This window comes from Cervus elaphus, chromosome 18, assembly GCF_910594005.1.
Source record: "Cervus elaphus chromosome 18, mCerEla1.1, whole genome shotgun sequence".
Taxonomy (NCBI): Eukaryota; Metazoa; Chordata; class Mammalia; order Artiodactyla; family Cervidae; genus Cervus; species Cervus elaphus.
Window position 1 is genome coordinate 4185199 of NC_057832.1, and position 20455 is coordinate 4205653.

The following is a 20455-nucleotide window of genomic DNA, read 5'->3' on the forward strand; positions in this document are numbered from 1 at the left end:
CGGTGTCCATTCCACTTGAGGCCGCAAACTCAGGGTCCCTCTCACATAACTAGAGCTGAGAGAAGCCTCCTCTTGAGGTGCTTGTGGTAAGGTGGTATTCCTCTGGAGTCGAAGCCAGGGACTAACCTCTCATCTCGAGTTGATTTTGGTCCACGGAGCTCTTTCTTGTTGCTACAGTGACCCTCAGGATCCCTCTAGCCTTGAAACAGTGTTTTTTGGGGTTTCTCTGGAGTGCCATGAAGGAAATCAAGGCTCCTTTCATGTGTGATGTGCAACACAGAATTGCTCTGCACGCAATGCAGGGGAATCGGGCCTCATCTCGCGGTGAGGGGGAAGTCTCATGGTTTTTCTCGAGTTGCGGCGGGAACCTGGGGTATATTCTCGAGATACGACGGGGTTGGCCCTTCCACAACGTGTTTGTTCAGCCACGTCAGGACTCTTGCCTAGTTGCGAGACACAACTCGGGATTCTCCTCGAGGCTTGGCAGGCAATTGGGACGCCTCTCCAGCTGAGGCGGGAGACCAAGGGTCCCTTTCCACGTGCCACAGGAATCCTGGGACTCCTATCAAGTTTCACGAGGAGGTCAGGCATCGTCTCCTTTGGAGGCACTGATCTCCGCGTACCTCTGGAGTTTTCAAAGGATGTGAGGCCTCCGGTCGCGATGAGGTGGGGAACTGGTTCTTTCTCTATGGGTCTCCACAGGGGATTCAGGACATCCTTTCATCTTGGAGATGCAAGACGAGCCTGCATTCAAGTCACTGCAGGGATATCCAGCCTTATTTCGCGTCAGGGGCATCGCGGTGTCCATTCCACTTGAGGCCGCAAACTCAGGGTCCCTCTCACATACCTAGAGCTGAGAGAAGCCTCCTCTTGAGGTGCTTGTGGTAAGGTGGTATTCCTCTGGAGTCGAAGCCAGGGACTAACCTCTCATCTCGAGTTGATTTTTGGCCCACGGAGCTCTTTCGTGTTGCTACAGTGACCTCAGGATCCCTCTAGCCTTGAAACAGTGGTCTTGGGGTTTCTCTGGAGGGCCATCAAGGAAATCAAGGCTCCTTTCATGTGTGATGTGCAACACGGAATTGCTCTGCACGCAGTGCAGGGGAATCGGGCCTCATCTCGAGGTGAGGGGGAAGTCTCATGGTTTTTCTCGAGTTGCGGCGGGAAACCTGGGGTATATTCTCGAGTTACGACGGGGATGGCCCTTCCACACACGTGTTTGTTCAGCCACGTCAGGACTCTTGCCTAGTTGCGAGACACAACTCGGGATTCTCCTCGAGGCCTTGGCAAGGCAATTGGGACGCCTCTCCAGCTGAGGCGGGAGACCAAGGGTTCCCTTTCCACGTGCCACAGGAATCCTGGGACTTGCTATCAAGTTTCACGAGGAGTCAGGCATCGTCTCCTTTGGAGGCACTGATCTCCGCGTACCTCTGGAGTTTTCAAAGGATGTGAGGCCTCCGGTCTCGATGAGGTGTGGGAACTAGGTGTTTCTCTGTGGTCTCCACAGGGGATATCAGACATCCTTTCTTCTTGGGAGATGCAAGACGAGCCTGCATTCAAGTCACTGCAGGGATATCCGGCCTTATTTCGAGTCAGGGGATCGCGGTGTCCATTCCACTTGAGGCCGCAAACTCAGGATCCCTCTCACATACCTAGAGCTGAGAGAAGCCTCCTCTTGAGGTGCTTGTGGTAAGGGTGGTATTCCTCAGGAGTCGAAGCCAGGGACTAACCTCTCATCTCGTGTTGATTCTTGGTCCACGGAGCTCCTTCGTGTTGCTACAGGTGACCTCAGGTTCCCTCTAGCCTTGAAACAGTGTTCTTGGGGTTTCTCTGAAGTGCCATCAAGAAAATCAAGGCTCCTTTCATGTGTGATGTGCAACACAGAATTGCTCTGCACGCAGTGCAGGGGAATCGGGCCTCATCTCGCGGCGAAGGGGAAGTCTCATGGTTTTTTCTCGAGTTGCGGCCGGAACCTGGGGTATATTCTCGAGTTACGACGGGGATGGCCCTTCCACACAACGTGTGTGTTCAGCCATGTCAGGACTCCTGCCTAGTTGCGAGGGACAACTCGGGATTCTCCTCGAGGCTTTGCAGGGCAATTGGGACGCCTCTCCAGCTGAGACGGGAGACCAAGGGTCCCTTTCCACGTGCCACAGGAATCCTGGGTCTCCTATCAAGTTTCACGAGGAGTCAGGCATCGTCTCCCTTTGGAGGCACTCATCTCCGCATACCTCTGGAGTTTTCAAAGGATTTGAGGCCTCCTGTCGCGATGAGGTGGGGAACTAGGTCTTTCTCTGTGGTCTCCACAGGGGATTCAGACACCCTTTCGTCTTGGGAGATGCAAGACGAGCCTGCATTCAAGTCACCTGCAGGGATATCCGGCCTTATTTCGAGTCAGGGGCATCGCGGTGTCCATTCCACTTGAGGCCGCAAACTCAGGGTCCCTCTCACATAACTAGAGCTGAGAGAAGCCTCCTCTTGAGGTGCTTGTGGTAAGGTGGTATTCCTCTGGAGTCGAAGCCAGGGACTAACCTCTCATCTCGAGTTGATTTTTGGTCCACGGAGCTCTTTCTTGTTGCTACAGTGACCTCAGGATCCCTCTAGCCTTGAAACAGTGTTTTTGGGGTTTCTCTGGAGTGCCATGAAGGAAATCAAGGCTCCTTTCATGTGTGATGTGCAACACAGAATTGCTCTGCACGCAATGCAGGGGAATCGGGCCTCATCTCGCGGCGAGGGGGAAGTCTCATGGTTTTTCTCGAGTTGCGGCGGGAACCTGGGGTATATTCTCGAGTTACGACGGGGTTGGCCCTTCCACACACGTGTTTGTTCAGCCACGTCAGGACTCTTGCCTAGTTGCGAGGACACAACTCGGGATTCTCCTCGAGGCTTGGCAAGGCAATTGGGACGCCTCTCCAGCTGAGGCGGGAGACCAAGGGTCCCTTTCCACGTGCCACAGGAATCCTGGGACTCCTATCAAGTTTCACGAGGAGTCAGGCATCGTCTCCTTTGGAGGCACTGATCTCCGCGTACCTCTGGAGTTTTCAAAGGATGTGAGGCCTCCGGTCGCGATGAGGTGGGGAACTGGTTCTTTCTCTATGGTCTCCACAGGGGATTCAGACATCCTTTCATCTTGGGAGATGCAAGACGAGCCTGCATTCAAGTCACTGCAGGGATATCCAGCCTTATTTCGCGTCAGGGCATCGCGGTGTCCATTCCACTTGAGGCCCGCAAACTCAGGGTCCCTCTCACATACCTAGAGCTGAGAGAAGCCTCCTCTTGAGGTGCTTGTGGTAAGGTGGAATTCCTCTGGAGTCGAAGCCAGGGACTAACCTCTCATCTCGAGTTGATTTTTGCCCACGGAGCTCTTTCGTGTTGCTACAGTGACCTCAGGATCCCTCTAGCCTTGAAACAGTGGTCTTGGGGTTTCTCTGGAGGGCCATCAAGGAAATCAAGGCTCCTTTCATGTGTGATGTGCAACACGGAATTGCTCTGCACGCAGTGCAGGGGAATCGGGCCTCATCTCGAGGTGAGGGGGGAAGTCTCATGGTTTTTCTCGAGTTGCGGCGGGAACCTGGGGTATATTCTCGAGTTACGACGGGGATGGCCCTTCCACACACGTGTTTGTTCAGCCACGTCAGGACTCTGCCTAGTTGCGAGACACAACTCGGGATTCTCCTCGAGGCTTGGCAAGGCAATTGGGACGCCTCTCCAGCTGAGGCGGGAGACCAAGGGTCCCTTTCCACGTGCCACAGGAATCCTGGGACTGCTATCAAGTTTCACGAGGAGTCAGGCATCGTCTCCTTTGGAGGCACTGATCTCCGCGTACCTCTGGAGTTTTCAAAGGATGTGAGGCCTCCGGTCTCGATGAGGTGGGGAACTAGGTGTTTCTCTGTGGTCTCCACAGGGGATTCAGACATCCTTTCTTCTTGGGAGATGCAAGACGAGCCTGCATTCAAGTCACTGCAGGGATATCCGGCCTTATTTCGAGTCAGGGGATCGCGGTGTCCATTCCACTTGAGGGCCGCAAACTCAGGATCCCTCTCACATACCTAGAGCTGAGAGAAGCCTCCTCTTGAGGTGCTTGTGGTAAGGTGGTATTCCTCAGGAGTCGAAGCCAGGGGACTAACCTCTCATCTCGTGTTGATTCTTGGTCCCACGGAGCTCCTTCGTGTTGCTACAGTGACCTCAGGTTCCCTCTAGCCTTGAAACAGTGTTCTTGGGGTTTCTCTGAAGTGCCATCAAGAAAATCAAGGCTCCTTTCATGTGTGATGTGCAACACAGAATTGCTCTGCACGCAGTGCAGGGGAATCGGGCCCTCATCTCGCGGCGAAGGGGAAGTCTCATGGTTTTTCTCGAGTTGCGGCCGGAACCTGGGGTATATTCTCGAGTTACGACGGGGATGGCCCTTCCACACAACGTGTGTGTTCAGCCATGTCAGGACTCCTGCCTAGTTGCGAGGGACAACTCGGGATTCTCCTCGAGGCTTTGCAGGGCAATTGGGACGCCTCTCCAGCTGAGACGGGAGACCAAGGTCCCTTTCCTCACGTGCCACAGGAATCCTGGGTCTCCTATCAAGTTTCACGAGGTGTCAGGCATCGTCTCCTTTGGAGGCACTCATCTCCGCATACCTCTGGAGTTTTCAAAGGATTTGAGGCCTCCTGTCGCGATGAGGTGGGGAACTAGGTCTTTCTCTGTGGTCTCCACAGGGATTCAGACACCCTTTTCGTCTTGGGAGATGCAAGACGAGCCTGCATTCAAGTCACTGCAGGGATATCCGGCCTTATTTCGAGTCAGGGCATCGCGGTGTCCATTCCACTTGAGGCCGCAAACTCAGGGTCCCTCTCACATAACTAGAGCTGAGAGAAGCCTCCTCTTGAGGTGCTTGTGGTAAGGTGGTATTCCTCTGGAGTCGAAGCCAGGGACTAGCCTCTCATCTCGAGTTGATTTTTGGTCCACGGAGCTCTTTCTTGTTGCTACAGTGACCTCAGGATCCCTCTAGCCTTGAAACAGTGTTTTTGGGGGTTTCTCTGGAGTGCCATGAAGGAAATCAAGGCTCCTTTCATGTGTGATGTGCAACACAGAATTGCTCTGCACGCAATGCAGGGGAATCGGGTCATGGTTTTTCTCGAGTTGCGGCGGGAACCTGGGGTATATTCTCGAGTTACGACGGGGTTGGCCCTTCCACACACGTGTTTGTTCAGCCACGTCAGGACTCTTGCCTAGTTGCGAGACACAACTCGGGATTCTCCTCGAGGCTTGGCAAGGCAATTGGGACGCCTCTCCAGCTGAGGCGGGAGACCAAGGGTCCCTTTCCACGTGCCACAGGAATCCTGGGACTCCTATCAAGTTTCACGAGGAGTCAGGCATCGTCTCCTTTGGAGGCACTAATCTCCGCGTACCTCTGGAGTTTTCAAAGGATGTGAGGCCTCCGGTCGCGATGAGGTGGGGAACTAGGTGTTTCTCTGTGGTCTCCACAGGGGATTCAGACATCCTTTCTTCTTGGGAGATGCAAGACGAGCCTGCATTCAAGTCACTGCAGGGATATCCGGCCTTATTTCGAGTCAGGGCATCGCGGTGTCCATTCCACTTGAGGCCGCAAACTCAGGATCCCTCTCACATACCTAGAGCTGAGAGAAGCCTCCTCTTGAGGTGCTTGTGGTAAGGTGGTATTCCTCAGGAGTCGAAGCCAGGGACTAACCTCTCATCTCGTGTTGATTCTTGGTCAACGGAGCTCTTTCGTGTTGCTACAGTGACCTCAGGATCCCTCTAGCCTTGAAACAGTGTTCTTGGGGTTTCTCTGGAGTGCCATGAAGGAAATCAAGGCTCCGTTCATGTGTGATGTGCAACACAGAATTGCTCTGCACGCAGTGCAGGGGAATCGGGCCTCATCTCGCGGCGAGGGGGAAGTCTCATGTTTTTTCTCGAGTTGCGGCGGGAACCTGGGGTATATTCTCGAGTTACGACGTGGATGGCCCTTCCACACACGTGTTTGTTCAGCCACGTCAGGACTCTTGCCTAGTTGCGAGACACAACTCGGGATTCTCCTCGAGGCTTGGCAAGGCAATTGGGACGCCTCTCCAGATGAGACGGGAGACCAAGGGTCCCTTTCCACGTGCCACAGGAATCCTGGGACTCCTATCAAGTTTCACGAGGAGTCAGGCATCGTCTCCTTTGGAGGCACTGATCTCCGCGTACCTCTGGAGTTTTCAAAGGATGTGAGGCCTCCGGTCGCGATGAGATGGGGAACTAGGTCTTTCTCTGTGGTCTCCACAGGGGATTCAGACATCCTTTCATCTTGGGAGATGCAAGACGAGCCTGCATTCAAGTCACTGCAGGGATATCCAGCCTTATTTCGCGTCAGGGTATCGCGGTGTCCATTCCACTTGAGACCGCAAACTCAGGGTCCCTCTCACATACCTAGAGCTGAGAGAAGCCTCCTCTTGAGGTGCTTGTGGTAAGGTGGTATTCCTCTGGAGTCGAAGCCAGGGACTAACCTCTCATCTCGAGTTGATTTTTGGCCCACGGAGCTCTTTCGTGTTGCTACAGTGACCTCAGGATCCCTCTAGCCTTGAAACAGTGTTCTTGGGGTTTCTCTGGAGTGCCATCAAGGAAATCAAGGCTCCTTTCATGTGTGATGTGCAACACGGAATTGCTCTGCACGCAGTGCAGGGGAATCGGGCCTCATCTCGCGGCGAGGGGGAAGTCTCATGGTTTTTCTCGAGTTGCAGCGAGAACCTGGGGTATATTCTCGAGTTACGACGGGGATGGCCCTTCCACACACGTGTTTGTTCAGCCACGTCAGGACTCTTGCCTAGTTGCGAGACACAACTCGGGATTCTCCTCGAGGCTTGGCAAGGCAATTGGGACGCCTCTCCAGCTGAGGCGGGAGACCAAGGGTCCCTTTCCACGTGCCACAGGAATCCTTGGACTCCTATCAAGTTTCACGAGGAGTCAGGCATCGTCTCCTTTGGAGGCACTGATCTCCGCGTACCTCTGGAGTTTTCAAAGGATGTGAGGCCTCCGGTCGCGATGAGGTGGGGAACTAGGTCTTTCTCTGTGGTCTCCACAGGGGATTCAGACACCCTTTCATTTTTGGAGATGCAGGACGAGCCTGCATTCAAGTCACTGCAGGGATATCCAGCCTTATTTAGCGTCAGGGCATCGCGGTGTCCATTCCACTTGAGGCCGCAAACTCAGGGTCCCTCTCACATACCTAGAGCTGAGAGAAGCCTCCTCTTGAGGTGCTTGTGGTAAGGTGGTATTCCTCTGGAGTCGAAGCCAGGAACTAACCTCTCATCTCGAGTTGATTTTTGGCCCACGGAGCTCTTTCGTGTTGCTACAGTGACCTCAGGATCCCTCTAGCCTTGAAACAGTGTTCTTGGGGTTTCTCTGGAGTGCCATCAAGGAAATCAAGGCTCCTTTCATGTGTGATGTGCAACACGGAATTGCTCTGCACGCAGTGTAGGGGAATCGGGCCTCATCTCGCGGCGAGGGGGAAGTCTCATGGTTTTTCTCGAGTTGCGGCGGGAACCTGGGGTATATTCTCGAGTTACGACGGGGATGGCCCTTCCACCCACGTGTTTCTTCAGCGACGTTAGGACTCCTGCCTACTTGCGAGGGACAAATCTGGATTCTCCTCGAGGCTTGGCAGGGCAATTGGGACGCCTCTCCAGCTGAGGCGGGAGACCAAGGGTCCCTTTCCAAGTGCCACAGGAATCCTGGGTCTCCTATCAAGTTTCACGAGGAGTCAGGCATCGTCTCCTTTGGAGGCACTGATCTCCGCGTACCTCTGGAGTTTTCAAAGGATGTGAGGCTATCGGTCGCGATGAGGTGGGGAACTAAGTCTTTCTCTGTGCTTTCCACAGGGGATTCAGACATCCTTTCGTCCTGGGAGATGCAAGACGAGCCTGCATTGAAGTCACTGCAGGGATATCCGGCCTTATTTCGAGTCGGGGCATCGCGGTGTCCATTCCATTTGAGGCCGCAAACTCAGGGTCCCTCTCACATACCTAGAGCTGAGAGAAGCCTCCTCTTGAGGTGCTTGTGGTAAGGTGGTATTCCTCTGGAGTCGAAGCCAGGGACTAACCTCTCATCTCGAGTTGATTTTTGGCCCACGGAGCTCTTTCGTGTTGCTACAGTGACCTCAGGATCCCTCTAGCCTTGAAACAGTGTTCTTGGGGTTTCTCTGGAGTGCCATCAAGGAAATCAAGGCTCCTTTCATGTGTGATGTGCAACACGGAATTGCTCTGCACGCAGTGCAGGGGAATCGGGCCTCATCTCGCGGCGAGGGGGAAGTCTCATGGTTTTTCTCGAGTTGCGGCGGGAACCTGGGGTATATTCTCGAGTTACGACGGGGATGGCCCTTCCACCCACGTGTTTTTTCAGCGACGTCAGGACTCCTGCCTAGTTGCGAGGGACAACTCTGGATTCTCCTCGAGGCTTGGCAGGGCAACTGGGACGCCTCTCCAGCTGAGGCGGGAGACCAAGTGTCCCTTTCCAAGTGCCACAGGAATCCTGGGACTCCTATCAAGTTTCACGAGGCGTCAGGCATCGTCTCCTTTGGAGGCACTGATCTCCGCGTACCTCTGGAGTTTTCAAAGGATGTGAGGCTATCGGTCGCGATGAGGTGGGGAACTAAGTCTTTCTCTGTGCTTTCCACAGGGGATTCAGAGATCCTTTCGTCCTGGGAGATGCAAGACGAGCCTGCATTGAAGTCACTGCAGGGATATCCGGCCTTATTTCGAGTCAGGGCATCGCGGTGTCCATTCCACTTGAGGCCGCAAACTCAGGGTCCCTCTCACATACCTAGAGCTGAGAGAAGCCTCCTCTTGAGGTGCTTGTGGTAAGGTGGTATTACTCTGGAGACGAATCCAGGGACTAACCTCTCTTTTCGAGTTGATTTTTGGTCCACAGAATTCTTTCGTCTTGCTACAGTGACCTCAGGATCCCTCTATCCTTGAAACAGTGTTCTTGGGGTTTCTCTGGAGTGCCATCAAGGAAATCAAGGCTCCTTTCATGTGTGATGTGCAAGACGGAATTGCTCTGCACGCAGTACAGGGGAATCGGGCCTCATCTCTCATCGAGGGGGAAGTCTCATGGTTTTTCTCGAGTTGCGGCGGGAACCTGGGGTATATTCTCGAGTTACGACGGGGATGGCCCTTCCACCCACGTGTTTCTTCAGCCACGTCAGGACTCCTGCCTAGTTGCGAGGGACAACTCGGGATTCTCCACGAGGCTTGGCAGGGCAATTGGAACGCCTCTCCAGCTGAGGCGGGAGACCAAGAGTCTCTTTCCACGTGCCACAGGAATCCTGGGACTCCTATCAAGTTTCACGAGGAGTCAGGCATCGTCTCCTTTGGAGGCACTGATCTCCGCATACCTCTGGAGTTTTCAAAGGATGTGAGGCCTCCTGTCGCGATGAGGTGGGGAACTAGGTCTTTCTCTGTGGTCTCCACAGGGGATTCAGACATCCTTTCTTCTTGGGAGATGCAAGACGAGCCTGCATTCCAGTCACTGCAGGGATATCCAGCCTTATTTCGCGTCAGGGCATCGCGGTGTCCACTCCACTTGAGGCCGCAAACTCAGGGTCCCTCTCACATACCTAGAGCTGAGAGAAGCCTCCTCTTGAGGTGCTTGTGGTAAGGTGGTATTCCTCTGGAGTCGAAGCCAGGGACTAACCTCTCATCTCGAGTTGATTTTTGGCCCACGGAGCTCTTTCGTGTTGCTACAGTGACCTCAGGATCCCTCTAGCCTTGAAACAGTGTTCTTGGGGTTTCTCTGGAGTGCCATCAAGGAAATCAAGGCTCCTTTCATGTGTGATGTGCAACACGGAATTGCTCTGCACGCAGTGCAGGGGAATCGGGCCTCATCTATCGGCGAGGGGGAAGTCTCATGGTTTTTCTCGAGTTGCGGCGGGAACCTGGGGTATATTCTCGAGTTACGACGGGGATGGCCCTTCCACCCATGTGTTTCCTCAGCGACGTCAGGACTCCTGCCTAGTTGCGAGGGACAACTCGCGATTCTCCTCGAGGCTTGGCAGGGCAATTGGAACGCCTCTCCAGCTGAGGCGGGAGACCAAGTGTCCCTTTCCAAGTGCCACAGGAATCCTGGGACTCCTATCAAGTTTCACGAGGAGTCAGGCATCGTCTCCTTTGGAGGCACTGATCTCCGCGTACCTCTGGAGTTTTCAAAGGATGTGAGGCTATCGGTCGCGATGAGGTGGGGAACTAGTTGTTTCTCTGTGGTCTCCACAGGGGATTCAGACATCCTTTCTTCTTGGGAGATGCAAGACGAGCCTGCATTCAAGTCACTGCAGGGATATCCGGCCTTATTTCGCGTCAGGGCATCGCGGTGTCCATTCCACTTGAGGCCGCAAACTCAGGATCCCTCTCACATACCTAGAGCTGAGAGAAGCCTCCTCTTGAGGTGCTTGTGGTAAGGTGGTATTCCTCAGGAGTCGAAGCCAGGGACTAACCTCTCATCTCGTGTTGATTCTTGGTCCACGGAGCTCTTTCGTGTTGCTACAGTGACCTCAGGATCCCTCTAGCCTTGAAACAGTGTTCTTGGGGATTCTCTGGAGTGCCATCAAGGAAATCAAGGCTCCTTTCATGTGTGATGTGCAACACGGAATTGCTCTGCACGCAGTGCAGGGGAATCGGGCCTCATCTCGCATCGAGGGGGAAGTCTCATGGTTTTTCTCGAGTTGCGGCGGGAACCTGGGGTATATTCTCGAGTTACGACGGGGATGGCCCTTCCACACACGTGTGTGTTCAGCCATGTCAGGACTCCTGCCTAGTTGCGAGGGCCAACTCAGGATTCTCCTCGAGGCTTTGCAGGGCAATTGGGACGCCTCTCCAGCTGAGACGGGAGACCAAGGGTCCCTTTCCAAGTGCCACAGGAATCCTGGGTCTCCTATCAAGTTTCACGAGGAGTCAGGCATCGTCTCCTTTGGAGGCACTGATCTCCGCATACCTCTGGAGTTTTCAAAGGATTTGAGGCCTCCTGTCGCGATGAGGTGGGGAACTAGGTGTTTCTCTGTGGTCTCCACAGGGGATTCAGACACCCTTTCGTCTTGGGAGATGCAAGACGAGCCTGCATTGAAGTCACTGCAGGGATATCCGGCCTTATTTCGAGTTAGGGCATCGCGGTGTCCATTCCACTTGAGGCCGCAAACTCAGGGTCCCTCTCACATACCTAGAGCTGAGAGAAGCCTCCTCTTGAGGTGCTTGTGGTAAGGTGGTATTCCTCTGGAGACGAATCCAGGGACTAACCTCTCTTTTCGAGTTGATTTTTGGTCCACAGAGTTCTTTCGTGTTGCTACAGTGACCTCAGGATCCCTCTAGCCTTGAAACAGTGTTCTTGGGGTTTCTCTGGAGTGCCATCAAGGAAATCAAGGCTCCTTTCATGTGTGATGTGCAAGACGGAATTGCTCTGCACGCAGTACAGGGGAATCGGGCCTCATCTCGCATCGAGGGGGAAGTCTCATGGTTTTTCTCGAGTTGCGGCGGGAACCTGGGGTATATTCTCGAGTTACGACGGGGATGGCCCTTCTACCCACGTGTTTGTTCAGCCACGTCAGGACTCCTGCCTAGTTGTGAGGGACAACTCGGGATTCTCCTCGAGGCTTGGCAGGGCAATTGGAACGCCTCTCCAGCTCAGGCGGGAGACCAAGGGTCCCTTTCCACGTGCCACAAGAATCCTGGGACTCCTATCAAGTTTCACGAGGAGTCAGGCATCGTCTCCTTTGGAGGCACTGATCTCCGCGTACCTCTGGAGTTTTCAAAGGATGTGAGGCCTCCGGTCGCGATGAGGTGGGGAACTAGGTCTTTCTCTGTGGTCTCCACAGGGGATTCAGACATCCTTTCATCTTGGGAGATGCAAGACGAGCCTGCATTGAAGTCACTGCAGGGATATCCGGCCTTATTTCGAGTCAGGGCATCGCGGTGTCCATTCCACTTGAGGCCGCAAACTCAGGGTCCCTCTCACATACCTAGAGCTGAGAGAAGCCTCCTCTTGAGGTGCTTGTGGTAAGGTGGTATTCCTCTGGAGTCGAAGCCAGGGACTAACCTCTCATCTCGTGTTGATTCTTGTCCACGGAGCTCTTTCGTGTTGCTACAGTGACCTCAGGATCCCTCTAGCCTTGAAACAGTGTTCTTGGGGTCTCTCTGGAGTGCCATGAAGGAAATCAAGGCTACTTTCAAGTGTGACGTGCAACACGGAATTGCTCTGCACGCAGTGCAGGGGAATCGGGCCTCATCTCGCGGCGAGGGGGAAGTCTCATGGTTTTTCTCGAGTTGCGGCGGGAACCTGGGGTATATTCTCGAGTTACGACGGGGATGGCCCTTCCACACACGTGTGTGTTCAGCCATGTCAGGACTCCTGCCTAGTTGCGAGGGACAACTCGGGATTCTCCTCGAGGCTTTACAGGGCAATTGGGACGCCTCTCCAGCTGAGACGGGAGACCAAGGGTCCCTTTCCACGTGCCACAGGAATCCAGGGTCTCCTATCAAGTTTCACGAGGAGTCAGGCATCGTCTCCTTTGGAGGCACTGATCTCCGCATACCTCTGGAGTTTTCAAAGGATTTGAGGCCTCCGGTCGCGATGAGGTGGGGAACTAGGTCTTTCTCTGTGGTCTCCACAGGGGATTCAGACACCCTTTCATCTTGGGAGATGCAAGACGAGCCTGCATTCCAGTCACTGCAGGGATATCCGGCCTTATTTCGAGTCAGGGCATCGCGGTGTCCATTCCACTTGAGGCCGCAAACTCAGGGTCCCTCTCACATACCTAGAGCTGAGAGAAGCCTCCTCTTGAGGTGCTTGTGGTAAGGTGGTATTCCTCTGGAGTCGAAGCCAGGGACTAACCTCTCATCTCGAGTTGATTTTTGGTCCACGGAGCTCTTTCGTGTTGCTACAGTGACCTCAGGATCCCTCTAGCCTTGAAACAGTGTTCTTGGGGTTTCTCTGGAGTGCCATGAAGTAAATCAAGGCTCCTTTCATGTGTGATGTGCAACACGGAATTGCTCTGCACGCAGTGCAGGGGAATCGGGCCTCATCTCGCGGCGAGGGGGAAGTCTCATGGTTTTTCTCGAGTTGCGGCGGGAACCTGGGGTATATTCTCGAGTTACGACGGGGATGGCCCTTCCACCCACGTGTTTCTTCAGCGACGTCAGGACTCCTGCCTAGTTGCGAGGGACAGCTCTGGATTCTCCTCGAGGCTTGGCAGGGCAATTGGGACGCCTCTCCAGCTGAGGCGGGAGACCAAGTGTCCCTTTACAAGTGCCACAAGAATCCTGGGACTCCTACCAAGTTTGACGAGGAGTCAGGCATCGTCTCCTTTGGAGGCACTGATCTCCGCGTACCTCTGGAGTTTTCAAAGGATGTGAGGCTATCGGTCGCGATGAGGTGTGGAACTAAGTCTTTCTCTGTGCTTTCCACAGGGGATTCAGACATCCTTTCGTCCTGGGAGATGCAAGACGAGCCTGCATTGAAGTCACTGCAGGGATATCCGGCCTTATTTCGAGTCAGGGCATCGCGGTGTCCATTCCACTTGAGGCCGCAAACTCAGGGTCCCTCTCACATACCTAAAGCTGAGAGAAGCCTCCTCTTGAGGTGCTTGTGGTAAGGTGGTATTCCTCTGGAGACGAATCCAGGGACTAACCTCTCTTTTCGAGTTGATTTTTGGTCCACAGAGTTCTTTCGTGTTGCTACAGTGACCTCAGGATCCCTCTATCCTTGAAACAGTGTTCTTGGGGTTTCTCTGGAGTGCCATCAAGGAAATCAAGGCTCCTTTCATGTGTGATGTGCAAGACGGAATTGCTCTGCACGCAGTACAGGGGAATCAGGCCTCATCTCGCATCGAGGGGGAAGTCTCATGGTTTTTCTCGAGTTGCGGCGGGAACCTGGGGTATATTCTCGAGTTACGACGGGGATGGCCCTTCCACCCACGTGCTGTTCAGCCACGTCAGGACTCCTGCCTAGTTGCGAGGGACAACTCGGGATTCTCCTCGAGGCTTGGCAGGGCAATTGGAACGCCTCTCCAGCTGAGGCGGGAGACCAAGGGTCCCTTTCCACGTGCCACAAGAATCCTGGGACTCCTATCAAGTTTCACGAGGAGTCAGGCATCGTCTCCTTTGGAGGCACTGATCTCCGCGTACCTCTGGAGTTTTCAAAGGATTTGAGGCCTCCTGTCGCGATGAGCTGGGGAACTAGGTCTTTCTCTGTGGTCTCCACAGGGGATTCAGACATCCTTTCTTCTTGGGAGATGCAAGACGAGCCTGCATTCAAGTCACTGCAGGGATATCCGGCCTTATTTCGAGTCAGGGCATCGCGGTGTCCATTCCACTTGAGGCCGCAAACTCAGGATCCCTCTCACATACCTAGAGCTGAGAGAAGCCTCCTCTTGAGGTGCTTGTGGTAAGGTGGTATTCCTCAGGAGTCGAAGCCAGGGACTAACCTCTCATCTCGTGTTGATTCTTGGTCCACGGAGCTCTTTCGTGTTGCTACAGTGACCTCAGGATCCCTCTAGCCTTGAAACAGTGTTCTTGGGGTTTCTCTGGAGTGCCATCAAGGAAATCAAGGCTCCTTTCATGTGTGATGTGCAACACGGAATTGCTCTGCACGCAGTGCAGGGGAATCGGGCCTCATCTCGCGGCGAGGGGGAAGTCTCATGGTTTTTCTCGAGTTGCGGCGGGAACCTGGGGTATATTCTGGAGTTACGACGGGGATGGCCCTTCCACACACGTGTTTGTTCAGCCACGTCAGGACTCTTGCCTAGTTGCGAGACACAACTCGGGATTCTCCTCGAGGCTTGGCAAGGCAATTGGGACCCCTCTCCAGCTGAGGCGGGAGACCAAGGGTCCCTTTCCACGTGCCACAGGAATCCTGGGACTCTTATCAAGTTTCACGAGGAGTCAGGCATTGTCTCCTTTGGAGGCACTGATCTCCGCGTACCTCTGGAGTTTTCAAAGGATGTGAGGCCTCCGGTCGCGATGAGGTGGGGAGCTAGGTCTTTCTCTGTGGTCTCCACAGGGGATTCAGACATCCTTTCATCTTGGGAGATGCAAGACGAGCCTGCATTCAAGTCCCTGCAGGGATATCCAGCCTTATTTCGCGTCAGGGCATCGCGGTGTCCATTCCACTTGAGGCCGCAAACTCAGGGTCCCTCTCACATACCTAGAGCTGAGAGAAGCCTCCTCTTGCGGTTCTTGTGGTAAGGTGGTATTCCTCTGGAGTCGAAGCCAGGGACTAACCTCTCATCTCGAGTTGATTTTTGGCCCACGGAGCTCTTTCGTGTTGCTACAGTGACCTCAGGATCCCTCTAGCCTTGAAACAGTGTTCTTGGGGTTTCTCTGGAGTGCCATCAAGGAAATCAAGGCTCCTTTCATGTGTGATGTGCAACACGGAATTGCTCTGCACGCAGTGCAGGGGAATCGGGCCTCATCTCGCGGCGAGGGGGAAGTCTCATGGTTTTTCTCGAGTTGCGGCGGGAACCTGGGGTATATTCTCGAGTTACGACGGGGATGGCCCTTCCACCCACGTGTTTCTTCAGCGACGTCAGGACTCCTGCCTAGTTGCGAGGGAAAACTCTGGATTCCCCTGGAGGCTTGGCAGGGCAATTGGGACGCCTCTCCAGCTGAGGCGGGAGACCAAGTGTCCCTTTCCAAGTGCCACAGGAATCCTGGGACTCCTATCAAGTTTCACGAGGAGTCAGGCATCGTCTCCTTTGGAGGCACTGATCTCCGCGTACCTCTGGAGTTTTCAAAGGATGTGAGGCTATCGGTCGCGATGAGGTGGGGAACTAAGTCTTTCTCTGTGCTTTCCACAGGGGATTCAGACATCCTTTCGTCTTGGGAGATGCAAGACGAGCCTGCATTGAAGTCACTGCAGGGATATTCGGCCTTATTTCGAGTCAGGGCATCGCGGTGTCCATTCCACTTGAGGCCGCAAACTCAGGGTCCCTCTCACATACCTAGAGCTGAGAGAAGCCTCCTCTTGAGGTGCTTGTGGTAAGGTGGTATTCCTCTGGAGACGAATCCAGGGACTAACCTCTCTTTTCGAGTTGATTTTTGGTCCACAGAGTTCTTTCGTGTTGCTACAGTGACCTCAGGATCCCTCTATCCTTGAAACAGTGTTCTTGGGGTTTCTCTGGAGTGCCATCAAGGAAATCAAGGCTCCTTTCATGTGTGATGTGCAAGACGGAATTGCTCTGCACGCAGTACAGGGGAATCGGGCCTCATCTCGCATCGAGGGGAAGTCTCATGGTTTTTCTCGAGTTGCGGCGGGAACATTGGGTATATTCTCGAGTTACGACGGGGATGGCCCTTCCACCCACGTGTTTCCTCAGCGACGTCAGGACTCCTGCCTAGTTGCGAGGGACAACTCTGGATTCTCCTCGAGGCTTGGCAGGGCAGTTGGGACGCCTCTCCAGCTGAGGCGGGAGACCAAGTGTCCCTTTCCAAGTGCCACAGGAATCCTGGGACTCCTATCAAGTTTCACGAGGAGTCAGGCATCGTCTCCTTTGGAGGCACTGATCTCCGCGTACCTCTGGAGTTTTCAAAGGATGTGAGGCTATCGGTCGCGATGAGGTGGGGAACTAAGTCTTTCTCTGTGCTTTCCACAGGGGATTCAGACATCCTTTCATCCTGGGAGATGCAAGACGAGCCTGCATTGAAGTCACTGCAGGGATATCCGGCCTTATTTCGAGTCAGGGCATCGCGGTGTCCATTCCACTTGAGGCCGCAAACTCAGGGTCCCTCTCACATACCTAGAGCTGAGAGAAGCCTCCTCTTGAGGTGCTTGTGGTAAGGTGGTATTCCTCTGGAGACGAATCCAGGGACTAAGCTCTCTTTTCGAGTTGATTTTTGGTCCACAGAGTTCTTTCGTGTTGCTACAGTGACCTCAGGATCCCTCTAGCCTTGAAACAGTGTTCTTGGGGTTTCTCTGGAGTGCCATCAAGGAAATCAAGGCTCCTTTCATGTGTGATGTGCAAGACGGAATTGCTCTGCACGCAGTACAGGGGAATCGGGCCTCATCTCGCATCGAGGGGGAAGTCTCATGGTTTTTCTCGAGTTGCGGCGGGAACCTGGGGTATATTCTCGAGTTACGACGGGGATGGCCCTTCCACCCACGTGTTTGTTCAGCCACGTCAGGACTCCTGCCTAGTTGCGAGGGACAACTCGGGACTCTCCTCGAGGCTTTGCAGGGCAATTGGGATGCCTCTCCAGCTGAGACGGGAGACCAAGTGTCCCTTTCCACGTGCCACAGGAATCCTGGGTCTCCTATCAAGTTTCACGAGGAGTAAGGCATCCTCTCCTTTGGAGGCACTGATCTCCGCATACCTCTGGAGTTTTCAAAGGATTTGAGGCCTCCTGTCGCGATGAGGTGGGGAACTAGGTCTTTCTCTGTGGTCTCCACAGGGGATTCAGACACCCTTTCGTCTTGGGAGATGCAAGACGAGCCTGCATTCCAGTCACTGCAGGGATATCCGGCCTTATTTCGAGTCAGGGCATCGCGGTGTCCATTCCACTTGAGGCCGCAAACTCAGGGTCCCTCTCACATACCTAGAGCTGAGAGAAGCCTCCTCTTGAGGTGCTTGTGGTAAGGTGGTATTCCTCTGGAGTCGAAGCCAGGGACTAACCTCTCATCTCGAGTTGATTTTTGGTCCACGGAGCTCTTTCGTGTTGTTACAGTGACCTCAGGATCCCTCTAGCCTTGAAACAGTGTTCTTGGGGTTTCTCTGGAGTGCCATGAAGGAAATCAAGGCTCCTTTCATGTGTGATGTGCAACACAGAATTGCTCTGCACGCAGTGCAGGGGAATCGGGCCTCATCTATCGGCGAGGGGGAAGTCTCATGGTTTTTCTCGAGTTGCGGCGGGAACCTGGGGTATATTCTCGAGTTACGACGGGGATGGCCCTTCCACCCTCGTGTTTGTTCAGCCACGTCAGGACTCCTGCCTAGTTGCGAGGGACAACTCTGGATTCTCCTCGAGGCTTGGCAGGGCAATTGGGACGCCTCTCCAGCTGAGGCGGGAGACCAAGTGTCCCTTTCCACGTGCCACAGGAATCCTGGGTCTCCTATCAAGTTTCACGAGGAGTCAGGCATCCTCTCCTTTGGAGGCACTGATCTCCGCATACCTCTGGAGTTTTCAAAGGATTTGAGGCCTCCTGTCGCGATGAGGTGGGGAACTAGGTCTTTCTCTGTGGTCTCCACAGGGGATTCAGACAACCTTTCGTCTTGGGAGATGCAAGACGAGCCTGCATTCCAGTCACTGCAGGGATATCCGGCCTTATTTCGAGTCAGGGCATCGCGGTGTCCATTCCACTTGAGGCCGCAAATTCAGGGTCCCTCTCACATACCTAGAGCTGAGAGAAGCCTCCTCTTGAGGTGCTTGTGGTAAGGTGGTATTCCTCTGGAGTCGAAGCCAGGGACTAACCTCTCATCTCGAGTTGATTTTTGGCCCACGGAGCTCTTTCGTGTTGCTACAGTGACCTCAGGATCCCTCTAGCCTTGAAACAGTGTTCTTGGGGTTTCTCTGGAGTGCCATCAAGGAAATCAAGGCTCCTTTCATGTGTGATGTGCAACACAGAATTGCTCTGCACGCAGTGCAGGGGAATCGGGCCTCATCTCGCGGCGAGGGGGAAGTCTCATGGTTTTTCTCGAGTTGCGGCGGGAACCTGGGGTATATTCTCGAGTTACGACGGGGATGGCCCTTCCACCCACGTGTTTCTTCAGCCACGTCAGGACTCCTGCCTAGTTGCGAGGGACAACTCTGGATTCTCCTCGAGGCTTGGCAGGGCAATTGGGACGCCTCTCCAGCTGAGGCGGGAGACCAAGTGTCCCTTTCCAAGTGCCACAGGAATCCTGGGACTCCTATCAAGTTTCACGAGGAGTCAGGCATCGTCTCCTTTGGAGGCACTGATCTCCGCGTACCTCTGGAGTTTTCAAAGGATGTGAGGCCTCCGGTCGCGATGAGGTGGGGAACTAGGTCTTTCTCTGTGGTCTCCACAGGGGATTCAGACATCCTTTCATCTTGGGAGATGCAAGACGAGCCTGCATTCAAGTCACTGCAGGGATATCCAGCCTTATTTCGCGTCAGGGCATCGCGGTGTCCATTCCACTTGAGGCCGCAAACTCAGGGTCCCTCTCACATACCTAGAGCTGAGAGAAGCCTCCTCTTGTGGTGCTTGTGGTAAGGTGGTATTCCTCTGGAGTCGAAGCCAGGGACTAACCTCTCATCTCGAGTTGATTTTTGGCCCACGGAGCTCTTTCGTGTTGCTACAGTGACTTCAGGATCCCTCTATCCTTGAAACAGTGTTCTTGGGGTTTCTCTGGAGTGCCATCAAGGAAATCAAGGCTCCTTTCATGTGTGATGTGCAACACGGAATTGCTCTGCACGCAGTGCAGGGGAATCGGGCCTCATCTCGCGGCGAGGGGGAAGTCTCATGGTTTTTCTCGTGTTGCGGCGGGAACCTGGGGTATATTCTCGAGTTACGACGGGGATGGCCCTTACACCCACGTGTTTCTTCAGCGACGTCAGGACTCCTGTCTAGTTGCAAGGGACAACTCTGGATTCTCCTCGAGGCTTGGCAGGGCAATTGGGACGCCTCTCCAGCTGAGGCGGGAGACCAAGTGTCCCTTTCCAAGTGCCACAGGAATCCTGGGACTCCTATCAAGTTTCACGAGGAGTCAGGCATCGTCTCCTTTGGAGGCACTGATCTCCGCGTACCTCTGGAGTTTTCAAAGGATGTGAGGCTATCGGTCGCGATGAGGTGGGGAACTAAGTCTTTCTCTGTGCTTTCCACAGGGGATTCAGACATCCTTTCGTCCTGGGAGATGCAAGACGCGCCTGCATTGAAGTCACTGCAGGGATATCCGGCCTTATTTCGAGTCAGGGCATCGCGGTGTCCATTCCACTTGAGGCCGCAAACTCAGGGTCCCTCTCACATACCAAGAGCTGAGAGAAGCCTCCTCTTGAGGTGCTTGTGGTAAGGTGGTATTCCTCTGGAGACGAATCCAGGGACTAACCTCTCTTTTCGAGTTGATTTTTGGTCCACAGAGTTCTTTCGTGTTGCTACAGTTACCTCAGGATCCCTCTATCCTTGAAACAGTGTTCTTGGGGTTTCTCTGGAGTGCCATCAAGGAAATCAAGGCTCCTTTCATGTGTGATGTGCAAGACGGATTTGCTCTGCACGCAGTACAGGGGAATCGGGCCTCATCTCGCATCGAGGGGGAAGTCTCATGGTTTTTCTCGAGTTGCGGCGGGAACCTGGGGTATATTCTCGAGTTACGACGGGGATGGCCCTTCCACACACGTGTTTGTTCAGCCACGTCAGGACTCCTGCCTAGTTGCGAGGGACAACTCGGGATTCTCCTCGAGGCTTGGCAGGGCAATTGGAACGCCTCTCCAGCTGAGGCGGGAGACCAAGGGTCCCTTTCCACGTGCCACAAGAATCCTGGGAC